A 15,723-nucleotide genomic window follows, 5' to 3' on the forward strand; every position below is an offset into this window, starting at 1 on the left:
CACCCACTGCGTTGGTGTATAAATTGGGCCTTATTTCAAACTCCTTGCTTTCTGCTTCTCGATTGTAGAATGCATACTATCTCCTTCGTTCTGTGTATGTCCAGCTATCAAATATTTATGGGTAATTTGTGGAATACTAAGTGTCTGTACAGCAAAGAGGTACAAAGATGCTATAAATTTATTCTTATTTTGTCCACCAGCATTATCTGAATAAAATACAACATGTTTATTCTGGCAATGTTCTTCTAGAAAAGTCAAAACACAAGTTCCAATTTCATTGATTCCACGATTAGCTATGGATTTGTTCCAAAAGAAACAGTACCCTTCCTTCTTTCCGATATCATAAACACTAAAATTATAACAATTCAACTTTCTCTTATAGTACAAAACTGAAATATCACCACATGGTGCTTGAAGGACTGCCTGTAAATCAAACCATGATACAGTCAATGACCCTTCCGTAGCAAGAACACTACCTTTGGACTTCTCTACTTAGAAGTTTGTTTCTGCAATGATCTTCATACACTGCTCGTTTCTGTTCCTTTTCTTCATCACTGGCATTTTTGTAACTTTCACAGAGCGCACACTGATCTTTCTTTGGCACAAAAAAAGAAAGATTGAAATCTGTATTGAAATTTTCCCTATATAAACTGAGCTTCACTGAAGGAAGTCCGCTTTTGGTTTGATTTTCCAGATACAGTCGGTACATCTCAGCAACTGTTAAGCTCCCATCTAGATACTCTTTACTTGTTTGAGCTCGAAGATAATGAGACTCTGTTCTGGGGAACGAGCGTATATGGTTTCTAACCTGTTCCTTCAACGCCTCATCAACATTATGCTTTGTGTGTTTTCCGCATTTCTCCTTCTCTAAAACTCCATGTTCGTCAACTTTATTCCAGCAGTTCCTTATGAACTTATCTCCTACATCAAGAGTTTTCATAAAAAACTGCTTACAGACCCTTATTTTATTTCCATCTACAAGGAAGTAATACGCAATATTACATCCCCTCTGGCTGCCTTCTTTTGAATATCTGTACCTTGGTTGCACTTTTTGGGAGTGACTGACCACAAAATTACGCTGCAGGCCATGATCTCCTAATTGCCAGTAGGATTTATTGATTTCTGCTTGTCTTTCCTCTGTAATTTTGGTGGGACATTGAAGACGGCACTTTTTCCCACAAACACCTATAACTGACTTCGCAACTGTTTCTTCATTGGTTACAGTGAGGTATGTCTGATCTAAATTTACTCTTGATTTCTTTATGTTCGCTTTCCATAACTCTGGCTGACGTTTCCTTTTCTTGCTCTGCGATCTATCAGCTACTTCACTTTCTGCTCGAAGTGTTGCATGTTCACTCTCGGTAGAATCCTCAGTTGTTTCTATTTCAGGCACATCACGCTTTTCAAAATGTACTAATTCTGAGATATCACTATCACAAACAAACTCTTCCAGCACCCCACTCTGCTTCCCTCGATCGACATTCTTTTCTTGTGAACTGGTCTGCAAAAGAGAAAAATTAGACCCTCTGTATTTCGTTTGCTTGTTATGACTTAATTTGAAGGAACTACCTATAGCATGTTATTTATAATAATGTACCTCTGAGGCCATTGTGCTTGTATTGCACAAAGCTCCACTCGTCCCTTCACAGTTAGTGCATGTTGCAAGTGGTAATCTGATACTCTGAGGGAGATGAGCTGATTTCACAGGCACGAGATCAGTGTAAACCTTTTCTTCACCGGCATTTATCTACAAGTAACAAAACATAAAACTAACATTATTATATTTTACACAGATATTACTACCCAGGCGATTTATCCAATGGATATTCGATTTATGAATTCAACTTGCCTGTAAATCATCACTGCATCTATCTGGTTTTAAAATATCGAAGTCGCTTTGGTCCTTTGTAGGTGCTACAGGGATACTTCGCATCTCATCAAGTTCAATTCCATGTTGGTGTTCAACAATCTATAACAAATTAATCAGCCTTAGGTACCCTCTCCGTTCCCTCATCATTTCATTAATATTTAAGAAATGTACGAGTATGAAAAACAGCAACAGGGTACAAAGTTACTGCTTCCAGTAGTACACTAAATATATTAAAATAAACGATCAACTTAAACCCATATACTTCCAGTTACAGCTATGATAAATCCCAGATATAATTTTAATCATATTTACAGGTGGCTGCTTACCTCTGAATCACAATTTGTGGGTGGATGGAGCACCATCATCATCATTTTCCTTATTCGGGATTGTTCATGTCCACTTTGATACATCCACAATCACAGAATAAGGCAAAACTGATGAACACAACGCACAGAAGTTTCTCTACTATAGTCACTAAGGAATTCACTCCAATTCAATGTAAATAATAAGTACATTATTAATGACAATAAGGAAACTGGATTTACATAGTAGCAACAAGAGCCCTCCACTCAGAAATGTGAGTGTAACAAGGCCACAACTTAAGATGCGTACCTGCACAACAGTGAATTGGTATGGAAAGCAAATATAATACAGCCATATGTCAAAATGTGGCTGTATTGTTCTCACCACTAAGATTAAGAAACCAAAATGTTATAAGGAATTATCTGCCCTCAGGTGGAATAAAATTAAAATATATATATGGCCATGTTACACTAAATAGAGCATGACTAGATGATATTATTACTTGAATAAAACAAATTGAGATGTGGCCTTATAATTCTCAGTATGCGAAATATCAATTAAGAAATAGTAAATGTAATGATTATCATTATTTTACTGTAAAACCAAGTACAGTATTAACATTAACAGCTAGAAGATAGCTGGGCCTCTCAGAGAAGTTAACTGTTAACAATGTAGAATGACACTACATAAGCACTGTACAAGTCTACAGATAGTTTCACCTTAAAGTTCTACACAACACTTTATAGTGCAAATGCAGTTTTCACACCACACACAGGATTTCTACAAACCAATTTTACTAATTCCGCATCAATATATCGAAATAATACACTTTTAATACTTCTGCATCATTTATACAGCAGTGTATACTGTGGAAAGAAATCTTTCACCTACAACATATTGTAACCGAAAATGGCATAACCGGAGTTAAAACTGAGATTGCCGCAAAAGCCTAATTTAATTCGGTCAGTGGGTCATTTACAACAGCTGTGGTGAAGGCCAGGATCTGATAACATTGGAGAAATTCGCCTTTAGGCTCATTGCTGCATGGCCGCGTGGCGATCCACTCCTTTTCTCTTATTGGTTAGGAGGTTAGCATGCGACAGATATGAACAGTTAACATTTTCAAGGCTAACACCGCCCGGCAAGTTTTCAGAACTCTTCACAAGAACAGTTTTGAACAATGATACTTTAAGAAGGCGCGAAAAAAATTATGATTGGTTTCCAACTAATCACACTTTCTAGGCCGAGAACTGATAAAAGCAGTGTGTAATCGACGCTCAACTTACTCAGCTCCTACACTACTGATTTCATACTGCTCTACTTTAGAGCACAACTTCACTTCGCTTTCCCACTACAATTCTACAAGATATTCTTCGCCAAGAGACGTTTATTAGTCATGATGTCTCATAAAGGGAACACTTTATTTCGTCTTCTACAAGACATAACCACGACTATATTAATTCCAGAACACGTATGGTATGCATAAATCATCTGAACCCGCAAGTTAAGTGTTGACTGACATTTAAATAGGCATGGTTGGAACACATATCAATGTGCAGCTTCAGAGAGAGAGAGAGAGAGAGCGAGAGAGAGAGTGTGTGTGTGTGTGAGAGAGAGAGAGAGGAAGCCTACTGTTACGAGAAGCCTGCAAGACAAGGAACAAGGGGAATCATCACGCTGCTTGCAAGAGGAATCTTTACTTTCATCATGGTGCACCTTGCAAGGGATATTCCTTCTGGAATGTCTAACTTAAAGGGGAGATCCCACCAAACCCTAAAGGGTGGTAAAGGGACCAATCGTGAGACGTTGCCAGCCAGGAATAAATCAACTTTCAAGTAATTTTTTAAATATTAATTTCATTTCCAGAGGGACTTCATTCTTGAAATAATATTTTCTATTACTTTCTGCTGTTGCAGATTCTTATCGCTTCTGATCTACTTACTGATGTTGGTAAATTTTGTGAATGATTGAAATACACTCATGTCCATAAAATCCAGAACACCTTGAAAGACTAGAGATAGGAAGTCTATATTCATAGGATATGTGCATTAGTATGTTCTGAAGAAAGGTCCACATCAATATCTCTGTGCAACACCGACTGGTAAATTGTGCCTGCTGTGTTTTTAGTCTTAAGGTCTATAAAATGTGCTTAAATGTAGCTGTGTATGCTTTTATAATATACCTTATATTAGGCTTATACCTTGTCAAATTAAGTAATATAGATCTTAAGACTAAAAACAACGCAATATGACAAAGTCATTCTAGGAACTTGTTTTACTCGTAGAACTTGAACGTTAATGATATAATTCAAGGTCATATGTACATAGCAAAGTTTTATCATAGGTTGTGATCCTTTTAATGTGTTCAAAAAGTGGTATCTTTTTAATATATAACAGTTTTCTAAACTTAGACATAAAAAACAGTATTATTCACTCTGAAACATATTACCTAATGTCAGTCAAATATGAAATGTTTATGGGCAAGGTACAACTATTAAAAAAATGTATTATAATGTGAATGTACATGACAGCTGAGGATGACTTGTGAATAGTCGAAACAGGTCCTGTTATTAAGAAGAAAATTTTAATAAATTAGTATTGATTAGGTCGATCTCTTTCTTTCTATGACATATTTAGTTCATCTATATGAGTTGAGAAACTAAACTCTTGGTACTAAGGTGACATAAGTGAAGTGTGCTTTTATGTCTATTTAGGGCTGACTGGACAATGTGAGTTCTAACTTCAAGGAGGGGGAGATTAGGGTGAATGGACTAGCAGGTAGACAGGCTGATGGGATAGCTGGGGAAGGGGAAGTGTGGCAAGGGAAAATATTGCTATGATCAGAGGGATTATGGCTGTTTGTGGTATGCATTGCCAATTGCTAAAATGAAACTAAAACACAGCATGTGACTACACCCTATTAATGGTCAGCAATTAACATATTTTAGGTAATTAAATTGTCAGTAATAATAATAGCGATAATGTGCAACAGCAGATTAGGCATACAGAATACTCAAGTAGGAGCTTTTTCTATGTGGTGTTGACGTTAGAGCTATGTACACGTAATATGGAGGCCTGACTTAAAAGAGAACGAGTTAGGAAAATTTTATTAAAGAGTATGTAGATCGACAGGTGGCAGGATAAGAAGACAGATTAAGTGAATAGATATTTAGACAGATAGATAAATACAGTAAATGGATAGACAGATAGATAGACAAATTTACTTGAAAAAATAAAAAAGCTAGCTCCTCAGCTGTGACTTACGGTAAACGATGGGTTTGGACTCACATAGTCAAGTGATCAAATAGCACTGCAAGAGAAGCTTATGCCATAGGAAGTTCCTTTAACTGGCACACTTTTCATTTCATCCCGTCAGCCTTCTTGATTATGATGTCTCTTGAGTCAGTCCAAGTGTTTCTAAGACCAAAACACTGGATTGCTGTCGTCACGATCGACATTCTGGTAGCTGTAAAATCTTCACAGATTGTTGTGGATGAGCCTTTCAGTTTCCTTTTACTAGTGAAGACATTCTGCCATGAGTGATAAGACACAAATCTGAATAGGATAGGTCTTGTTTTCCATGGTGATCAAGGACCTAGTCTGTGACATATGCACCTACTTCTTTGCACACGCTGAGCACTAGTTCATCTCAGTTTTCGTTCAAACATTCGGGGATGCCGAAAATCTTACATTATTCCTCCTGCTGTATTGCTCCAATGAATAACATTTGGAGTCCATATCCTCCTTCATTTTGTGGATTTCCACCTCCTTTTTATCAAGATTTTCAGTTAACTCTGAAAATGCTTCGACATTAAATATTAAACTTTTTCCAAGTTCTCTTATAACCATTTCTGTTATGCAGGTCAAAATGGCCTGCACAATTCATTTAAGGAAGCTGTCCGAGTTAATAAAGTCGTCCAGCGTGCACTTCATGAGGTGGCCTACGTTGGCATCATTGGTAGTGGCTGGGCTTCTAAGTCTGTTGTTTTGGAGGCCTATTTTGTTTACAATGCAAATTTGGAAGAAAAAGAACAATACCAACAAAATGTGTTGGTACGATTCATAAATACAAACGTAACACTGCCGCAAGTTTTTTCACTTCCACTGCTGTATAACACCTTCAAATCACTTGATTACTGAGGAGCCTCACTCACCCACGTCCGTGACGAACCATTTCATCAGATAGGTTAGAAACTCAACATGGTGCGGCCCGAATGGTGTCACGATGCATTACTCATTTACACAAGGTTTACCTACAACAGCACATTTAATAATTGTAATAATAATAATAATAATAATAATAATAATCATAATCACAATAGCAATGAGCACTTGAATGAGTATTAAGTTCAAGTGATTTTCACACTTACCGCATTCAGTCAGTGTTTTTTGTCTCTTTTTACATTTTACGAGGTAGTGACTATCGCACACGTCATTACATAGTAAACAAACACAGTCATCTGTTGTCTATGTGCATATTTTGCTGTGGAAGCCATATATTTAAGCTATTAGAAAGCTGAAAACGCAATATAGGCCTCTCCATTCAGCAACAACACAGAATATACAATAGTAAGCAAATGAAAACATTGAAAATTGGATCAACCAATCAGAGCGCTATAGGCTACCCATATAGCTACTGAAGCTATTGGTTACCTCACATTCAATATCACACTTGGTTTTGTTTGAATGTTTATTCAATTTCCTTTACAATTTATTCCTGGCATAAAAGACATAAGCCTACCCAAGATTAGTGTTATAAAAATTAAAAAATGTGCTTCTATTAAGGGATAAATAAGGTATGTCCATTTTATCTGGCCAAAGAATGAATTTCCAGATTTTTTCTGAATTCCCTGACATTTCCTGGTTTTCCCGCTATTAATCGAATTTTCTGACATTCCCGATTTGCGGTTTTCCATGCAGGTGGACACCCTGTTAAACCCTTATTTGGGCCGATGGCCTTCGATGTTAGGCCCCTTAAAACAACAAGCAGCATCAAACCCATATATGTGTGGGGAGGCCACTCAATTTTTATTTTCATTGAAGTGAAAAAAGGTTCATGACCGTGTGTTGCTGTGTTTGTTTTTACTAGTTGATGTGGTAACCTCCTTTTGTCGAATTAGTCAAGTGGAGACGCTCATGCTTGAAGTTGGCTACAGCTTCAATGTTGAAATCGACTACTGAGGGATGTGTAATGAAGAATCAGTATTGAGAGGAGGGTAGAACGATATTTAAGATCAGAGAAAAAAGGGTTAAATTTTGTGAAAAACACTGTGTATACATTTACCTACACCGTCAACCTTCCTGGTATGAACTAGTTGCCTTTGTAGCGTCAGAACAAATGACACTTGCACTTCTTGTATTGTATCTGTGTGGTATTGAGGGAAGGGGGTGTGGCGGAGGAGAGGAGATGGGCAGAGCATTGAGCTTATGCGCTGTTGGCTGTAGGCTGAACATTTACAGCGATAATGGCACAAACTTCTTCAGAGTAGCTAAAGAAATCAAGACCTTTCAGTAAAACAACCTTTAGAAAACCAACTCTTCACATAACTGCAGGCATGGGACTAAGTTTCCTCCTTTTTATAACACACGGTCCTCTATGTAACACTTTGACTAGAGTAATCAGGATCGTCATTTTAATCCCTTAGGCATGAGATCACGGCTGATGATGCACATGCAATGGGCGAAACATGTCCCCTTAAATTAGTATGACAAGATGAAATTCTTAATTTTAAGAATCCAATGAGTATTGAATACGAGGATTTCAATAAACTTTTGTAAACCTTGTTGAATTAATGTACATTTCAATATGGACCAGTCATGAGATTTTTAACATATAATTATCTGAGATTGTTGTAAACAACCCACGGAGTGAAATTAAAGTTCACTGTTTGTATCGGAGTTGAACCCTTTACACAAATATTATATTAATTTTGTGCAGGAAACTAACAACTCATATAAAGACTATTAATCCAATCATAGATCAAGAGGCCATCTTCTTGTCAGTGGATGACTGCACAATACTCCAATACTAGCAGACTGGAAACATTAGAAATTCTGTATCACCTCACAAATAAAATTATGATGGCAGAACACCTTGGACCACTTCATCCTGGCACTCAACACTCTGAGAGACAAGTTTAGGATCTCTTCAGAAAGGGGAACAGAATGAAACCACACTCATACACATCTCAGTTGTTACATCGTGTCATACTAATTTATGTTTCGCCCATTGCATATGCATCATCAGCCGTGATATCACGCCTGGGGGAAATAAAAATCAGCATCCTGATTACTCTATGCAAAGTGTTACATAGAGGAATAATTAATGAGAAATACACAAATGGTGCCTTTAACCCTGACATACCCATTCCTTAAAACTAGAACAGACTATGCTGGCCCAAATCTAATAAAAAAATTGTGTGAAATCGAACAAGACCAGACTGCTAGCTAATAAGGCTCTCTACTTAGACATGATACCCGATCTCACCACAACAACATTTCTCTCCGCACTTTATCAACTTAGTTCTCATAGAGGTCAACCCCTAAACATTTACAGCAATAATGGCACAAACTTCAATGGAGCAGCTACAGAAATCAAGGCCATCCTGCAAAATAACCCTCAGAAAACCAACTCTTTGCACAACTGCAGGCATGGGACTGATGTGGCATTTCATCCCTCCTACAACACCACACTTTGGTGGAATCTAGGAAGTAGCTGTCATGAGTCTGATTTAATGCCCCAGACAAGTGATGGATTCTTATTGCTTCACCAACAAAGAATGTACCATTCTTGAAACACATACATCCTCTCACCAAAGCTAAATGATGAACCTTTTGACACTTCTTACCTAACTACAACCAATTTCCTTATAGGAGAGCCAATTACTACACTCTCTGGTCATGATTATACTTCCTCTCTCATCACAACCTTGCCAACATGGCTATATTTTCAGCAGCTAACCCAGAACTCCTGGATGAGATGGTGTAATGAATATCTCAATAAATGGGCAATGAAATACCCCATAGCAACATAGTCGTAGTAAAAGAAGATGACACGCATGCTATGAAGAGCACAATGACAGTGATCATATGTGCATCCTGGTAATGATGAATTATTCATGTAATGAATGTTCAGGTGAGTAATGGTGAACTTACAAGGTCTATTCACAAACACTATCCCTTACGAAGTATGAAACAGAAAGCCAAGATAACTCTTCAATGGCTTATTTATTCATTGCATGTTTAAGTAACATTGTTCCGAGATTATCTGTGGAACGCAGAGAGGTGAAAGAAGGTGTCAGCATTAATGGGTCTATCTACGATATCAAAGATTAATTTAAACTTTAAAAAAAAAGGTTATATTTCTTTTCAGATCTCAAATTTAACAAAATTCTTCACTAGGTCAAGGAACAAAATATCAGGTACAAAATAGCAAACAAGAATAGAAATCCAAGGGTTGGAAATTACAAGTTTTGAGCTTCCAGCTCCAATTTACAAGTTTACAATGTCACAAATGTTGCGTTTGGTTAGATAACGAGAGATATCTCCCAAGACACAGTTCCAGAGCACCTTGCTCCAAACGTTACACATATGGCCTTCCAAAGGCCCGACTGAAAATTGCACCAATATCAGACAAGAGTTTACATGCTCTTTAAATTCAACCAAGGATGCTGTGCTCCCAATTCATTACAGCCTACTCAAGGAAACATTACACAGAACTATACAATTTCTGGCATCTCTAGGCACAACCTACAATTCCTTTACACAGCGGTATCTAGTACCCATACTTCTGGACCTTCATGGAAGAGAACAACAGGTTATATTACTGGTCCAAACTCAAAATGTATGCAGTCGTAAACTTGCACTCCTTGAAAACCAACTTTTGAAACCCTACTTGGGCTTGTGGCCCGACGATGCAGAGGCTAATTCTACACAACTGAGGTGACTCGAAAGAGAAGTTAATGAGTGATTTACAGAAGAAAAAGGTTACAAAATCGTAGTCACCTCAAGATAAACTGAAGGGGAATTCGAGTAGGTGACACACTCTCTATCCCCAATTTACAGTTTAAGTCTGTATGAAATTTTACATTAGCAGAATGAAAGCTTACATTTTTGAAAACAGATGATTACATAGTTAAACATTAGAAGCTTCCCCTCCTGTGAGTTTAAGGAGATAGCTACAGATATAGAAAACTGGTGGCCATTACCTGGGCTGACGTTCTGCCTGCCAAAGAATTAGGACTCCTGTCTTAACACACACTCAGAAATTTGACGAGAATAAGACAAGGTAACTAGTAAAAGTCGCGGCTTTTATACCCGAGGGGAGGGTTCCAGAAGGCTCTGGGCAAAATCTGACCACACCCTCTCATTTTATTTGATAGTCAAAAAGTTACAAGAAGCTTATGATTGGCTGAAAAATAAATACAGAAAATTTGTGATTGGCCAGACTTCAAAGCTGGCGAGATGAGAAGGAAGTGTTGCAAAACATTTAAGTATCAAAATAAATGAAAGTAAATTTAGTTGAAAAAACTTATAAACCCAAAACTTCTTTAAATCAGTAATTATTCCACCTTGCACCAGAGTGCATGACCATAGCTTTTTGTGGGGACATCTATGGAGAATAATTCAAACATTTTGATGTACACCAAAACAAAACAAACAAATCCAGTCAGTTTAGGAAACGTTAAAATAACATACTCAGTTATTCAGTAGTGACATCTTCTGATCAATGTCCCAACTTTATGCATTAGTGGTTCCAAGTTTTGTTCGATAGATAGTGTTCCCTAAGGCGCTTCTTTTCAATGTGCACGGTTGAGGTGCACCTCCCGGTACAAATATTATAAGTCACATTGGACTAGTACCATCACAGACCACATTAGGGAGAAAAAGAATATTTTTCACTTGCCAAGAGATGGCTACAATGTGTGTAGTATACAAGCGAACAATCACAGTAAACAAGCATATCACCTGCAACTTGTATCAATAAATTACTGTATTATTTAGAAAACAATAATTAATAATAATCTATAAGATAACAAAGGTGTTTCATTTGGAAACGACTAGTAAAATATTCTGTAACAGTAACAAAAGAATGTACCTTTCAGCAACTTTGTGTTCAAAACTAATTAAAGAATTCAAAAGTATTAGTAGGAATGATACCAGCTACCAAATGACATAGAGTAGAGTTCTTTGGAATAATCCTAACTGCTGCACAATTCATAACGCAAGATCATGGAACAACTTGAAGGAAAAGTGAAAACTAGATATATAAACAGTCAATCTCATAAAAAAGTATATTATCGGTAGGACTATCAATCATGTGCACTAAAAAGATGGATCAAACCCTGGTATCTGTTGAGCTATTTTCTACCCATTTCCATTATCTGAGGATGGATTATCAAATTATATACATTACCTCAAGAGAGTCTTCCTGCGATGACCCTGGCTCGGTTAACTCTGATTTAACTTCTTCTTTCAGAGCTATCACTTCTGATACATGTTCAAAATTTTCCTGTGGAAAATAAGAAATATTAGGTATGCTCATAACACGCATCTACAAATACAGTCACCAACAAATGAGCATCTTAATTCATTAATTTCCAGTATTACAGTTACATTCAGAATTTCACTAATGTTTAAGGAAGATTTCTACGAGCAGAGGATTGTTATAACCAAAGGCTGTACTGAGAATGGTGTTACTATTCTTGCTCACTCCTTATGTCAGAGAAAGGATGAGACAGAGAACAAAATATAAAATGCCAAACATTTTCTAGCCATACCAGAAGATATAATACCAGAGATGGAATGGGGGCTATCTCACACAGAATTTGGAAGGACGCAGCCATAGGCATAAACACTAAATTGTATGAACTGTTTTCATATGTTCAAAAATATCAATCAAATCATAAAAGTTGTCTGAACCAATTAGAAGCGTTACATTTCTAAATGATTTTTTGTTCTCAGCATAGAGTTTGTTTATAGCCAGATTAAAATTACTTGAAATAATGGAATCACATTCTCTACTATGGTTTTGCTGAGATCACAGGGGCTACATAAAACATTAATACAGTTCTATTTGAAACAGCATATTTCAATGCTTCCAAGTGTAAAATAAAAAACATAAACATGAAAGAAGCAGACTTATCACAGTCATATAACAGTGAAAGATGTGATGTAACCCAAAGTCAAAGCAGCTAGAAATGAAATATTGCACTAATATAAGCATGTTATCTAGTGTTCTGTGAGGAGCTGAGGGGATGAGGACACCGTCAGTGGAGAATCAGCAGTGTTGGAGTTAATATCTGCAGTTTCAGAAGATCTTTTATGATCTACTATGAGACATTTAAATTTCACTCTTAGATTCATAAAACCTTGTCAGCATTACAGGGGGGAGGGACTGTGTTTAAAAGCTTATGTTCTCATGTAAATTAAGTAACTAATAAAAGTGAATTAAAGTAACAAGTTCTAGAATATGCCAACTTAACACATTCAATACAGAAGAGAAGAGTAGCTGGACTAAGGAATGGATGAAAAGGATGCACAAAAAGGACAGGGAAATAATGACAAAGAGGAAAGAAAAAAATATGTTTAATGTGCCTTAAGTTCTTAAAGTGTAAGAGCCCACAAAGAAGGGGCATATAAAAGAAATCATTCTCAGAAATCATACATTCTAGAGCCCGTAGACATGGTTCTCTATATAACATAGAATCTGACCTGTATTTGAGGAATAAAATGAACTAATCACTATTCTGTCTTTCTAGACGAATTCAACATCTGAGCAAAATACTTATTTTGAGAGAACGTACATTCAGATTTTGAGCTATTTCATCTATCGTATGTCATAGGCAAATCTGCTCGTTCCTTAAAACACATAATATCTTCCAGCACATTGTGGATGTGAGGGTAACCCAGAATAATCACACCTGTATTGACATTTCGTTAGCAGACTGGTGTATCCAGGCTCTAAAGCACTAATGAAAGATTTGTGATTTAACTTCTTCTACACTAATTATGGTAGGAGTAATAATTTTTAACATGTGGTGCTAATACTGGTGCAGTAGTGTAGGAGGATATTAGTTTTTTAAGGTACAATTGGCCAACCATCCTCTACTTTAATCAGAAGGGAAAAATAAAAAAGTGCAACCCCTAAACCAAAGTAATTTCGATACTGACAGTAAAAAGTACAGACTAATCCAAGCCCAACCTTAAGTTCCTAAGAGTTGGCAGCTTTGTGTAGTGCACTGTGGTGTATTCCCAGACAAATAAGCAAAACAGAGTTGTACTACGCATAGATGCTCATTCAGCAATTGGTGACTGCTGGTGTTAATACTGAGGAAGCACATAGAAAATTATGCCCCTGCCAAACTTATTCAGCTATTAAGGGTTAATTTCTGACCTCTATGAAGTTATCTGGAATGAGACTTACAAGTGATTCAGTTGTTTTTCCTTCAAGCCAGGCTGGTTCCGCTTTGATCTTTGCTTCCACATCCATTTTGCACTGCAAACTGAAGTAGTTAGAATGCACTGGTATGGTTGATTACTTCCACTGACCTTACACTGAAACATAAGCCAGAAAAATATATTACCTTATTGATGTCATTGATACTTATGGTGTTTGTCAACAAACTAAGCAACAATCGTGTCATTTTATATGACCATCTATATTATGATCATACCAAAAAACCTGAAATTTTACATGACAGTTGATATTATGATCATACCTATAGGACTTCAATCAAAGCTAAGGACCTGCAGTTTTATATGATTTCTAAAACAGTGATCACTTTCATAGGAAATATAATTTAACTTATCTGTCGATATCAAGATCATAGTCAAAGGACCCCTGGTATTACAAGACCGAGCTTGATAGCTGCAGTCGCATAAGTGCGGACAGTATCCAGTATTCGGGAGATAGTGGGTTTGAACCCCACTGTCGGCAGTCCTGAAGATGGTTTTCCATGGTTTCCCATTTTCACACCAGGCAAATGCTGGGACTGCACCTTTATTAAGGCCACGGCCACTTCCTTCCCACTCCCAGCCATTTTCTGTCCCATCGTCGCCATAAGATATATCTGTGTTGGTGCAACGTAAAGCCAATAGCAAAAAAAAAAACAGTATTACATGACACCTTATATCGTATTAATAGCTATCTAACATAAAGTTTTATATGCATCTGAAACTGCAACAAGATGACCTTTCTTGAAAATTCAGTGACTGTATGGTTTGCATATCACTCTGATCACCGGGGTCCATATACTGGAATCTTCCTACCATTTTTATCCTTTGCAATCGGCTTCAAAACTAACTGAACAAGTTCACAGTTCTTTGAGATGTGTTCTATCAAAATTTTCCTTCCCAGGATCAAATTCTCTCAAACCATTCTCCTCTCATTGAGCTTATTCACTATCTCTTTATTTGAGACATGTTCTATCAAAATGATCTTCAAGAACTTCTGATAACACGGCATTTAAAAGGCTTCAAACTCTGTTTTTCTTGGCACCAGTTATTATCTGTGTTTCACTTCCATACGGTGTCATACTCCTTACTCAGTGTAATCATAATTTTTAAAGTTTTCAATCTGTTCAACCTAAAGAACATGATATTGAACAGATGGGAATTTACGCTGGATTCAGTGATGATAATTATCAATATTGAGAAGGCATATATCAGTGTACCATGGCAAGTGGTCTCGGATGTATTGATAAAAACGAAGGCAGGGAGAGGTGAAGAACATATTATAAAAGCCATGAAAGAAAAGTGAGTAAGTAGTATGAATACTAAGATAGGACAAACAAACTGGTTCAAAGTAGAAATAGAACTTCAAAATGGATGTGTTTTATCCCCTCCAATCTTAATTACAATCATTGATGAAATCCATAAGAGTATACAACAAAAAAATGGGAAACAAGGAGGCAAAGGCCTCACTCTTTGCAGATAGGACAGTAATATGTGGAGAAGATGAAATGGAAGGACAAGAACAAGATAATGTAAGGAATCAGGAGGTGGAGGAATATGGAACGAAAATCAGCGTGGAAAAAGAGTATGATAGTAGTGGTGACCAGAGGTAATAGAGAAGGAATTGGGAATACTGAAGTAAATGGAAGACCATTAGAAGTTGTGGAAAGCTTCAAGTATTCAGGGAGAATAATTGAAGAAGATGGGAAAATAAATTAAGAAACTGGATAGACTTGAACAAGCCAATGAGTTTTACCAATGTGTGAGATGTATATGTAACTGGGACATCCAACGGAATGCAAGAAAATTTTGCACCCAATGTATTACACACCATGGACAACAAAAATACATGATGAACACAGAATGCAAGAGGCCAACATGAAATTATTTAGAGAAGTAATAGGGAGGTCATAAAGGGATAAAGTCAGAAACATAGAAATGAGGGAGTGAATTGGATTCCCTGAACTGAAAGGCAAGATAGAGACACATAAGCTGAAATGGTATGGACACATGATGAGAATGGAAGAGGATAAGAGTTCCACAGTAAGTATTTACAGAGAAAGTCATAGGAGAATGACATCGGATAATGCCCAGAAA

This window comes from Anabrus simplex, chromosome X (genome assembly GCF_040414725.1).
Source record: "Anabrus simplex isolate iqAnaSimp1 chromosome X, ASM4041472v1, whole genome shotgun sequence".
NCBI classification, from domain to species: Eukaryota; Metazoa; Arthropoda; class Insecta; order Orthoptera; family Tettigoniidae; genus Anabrus; species Anabrus simplex.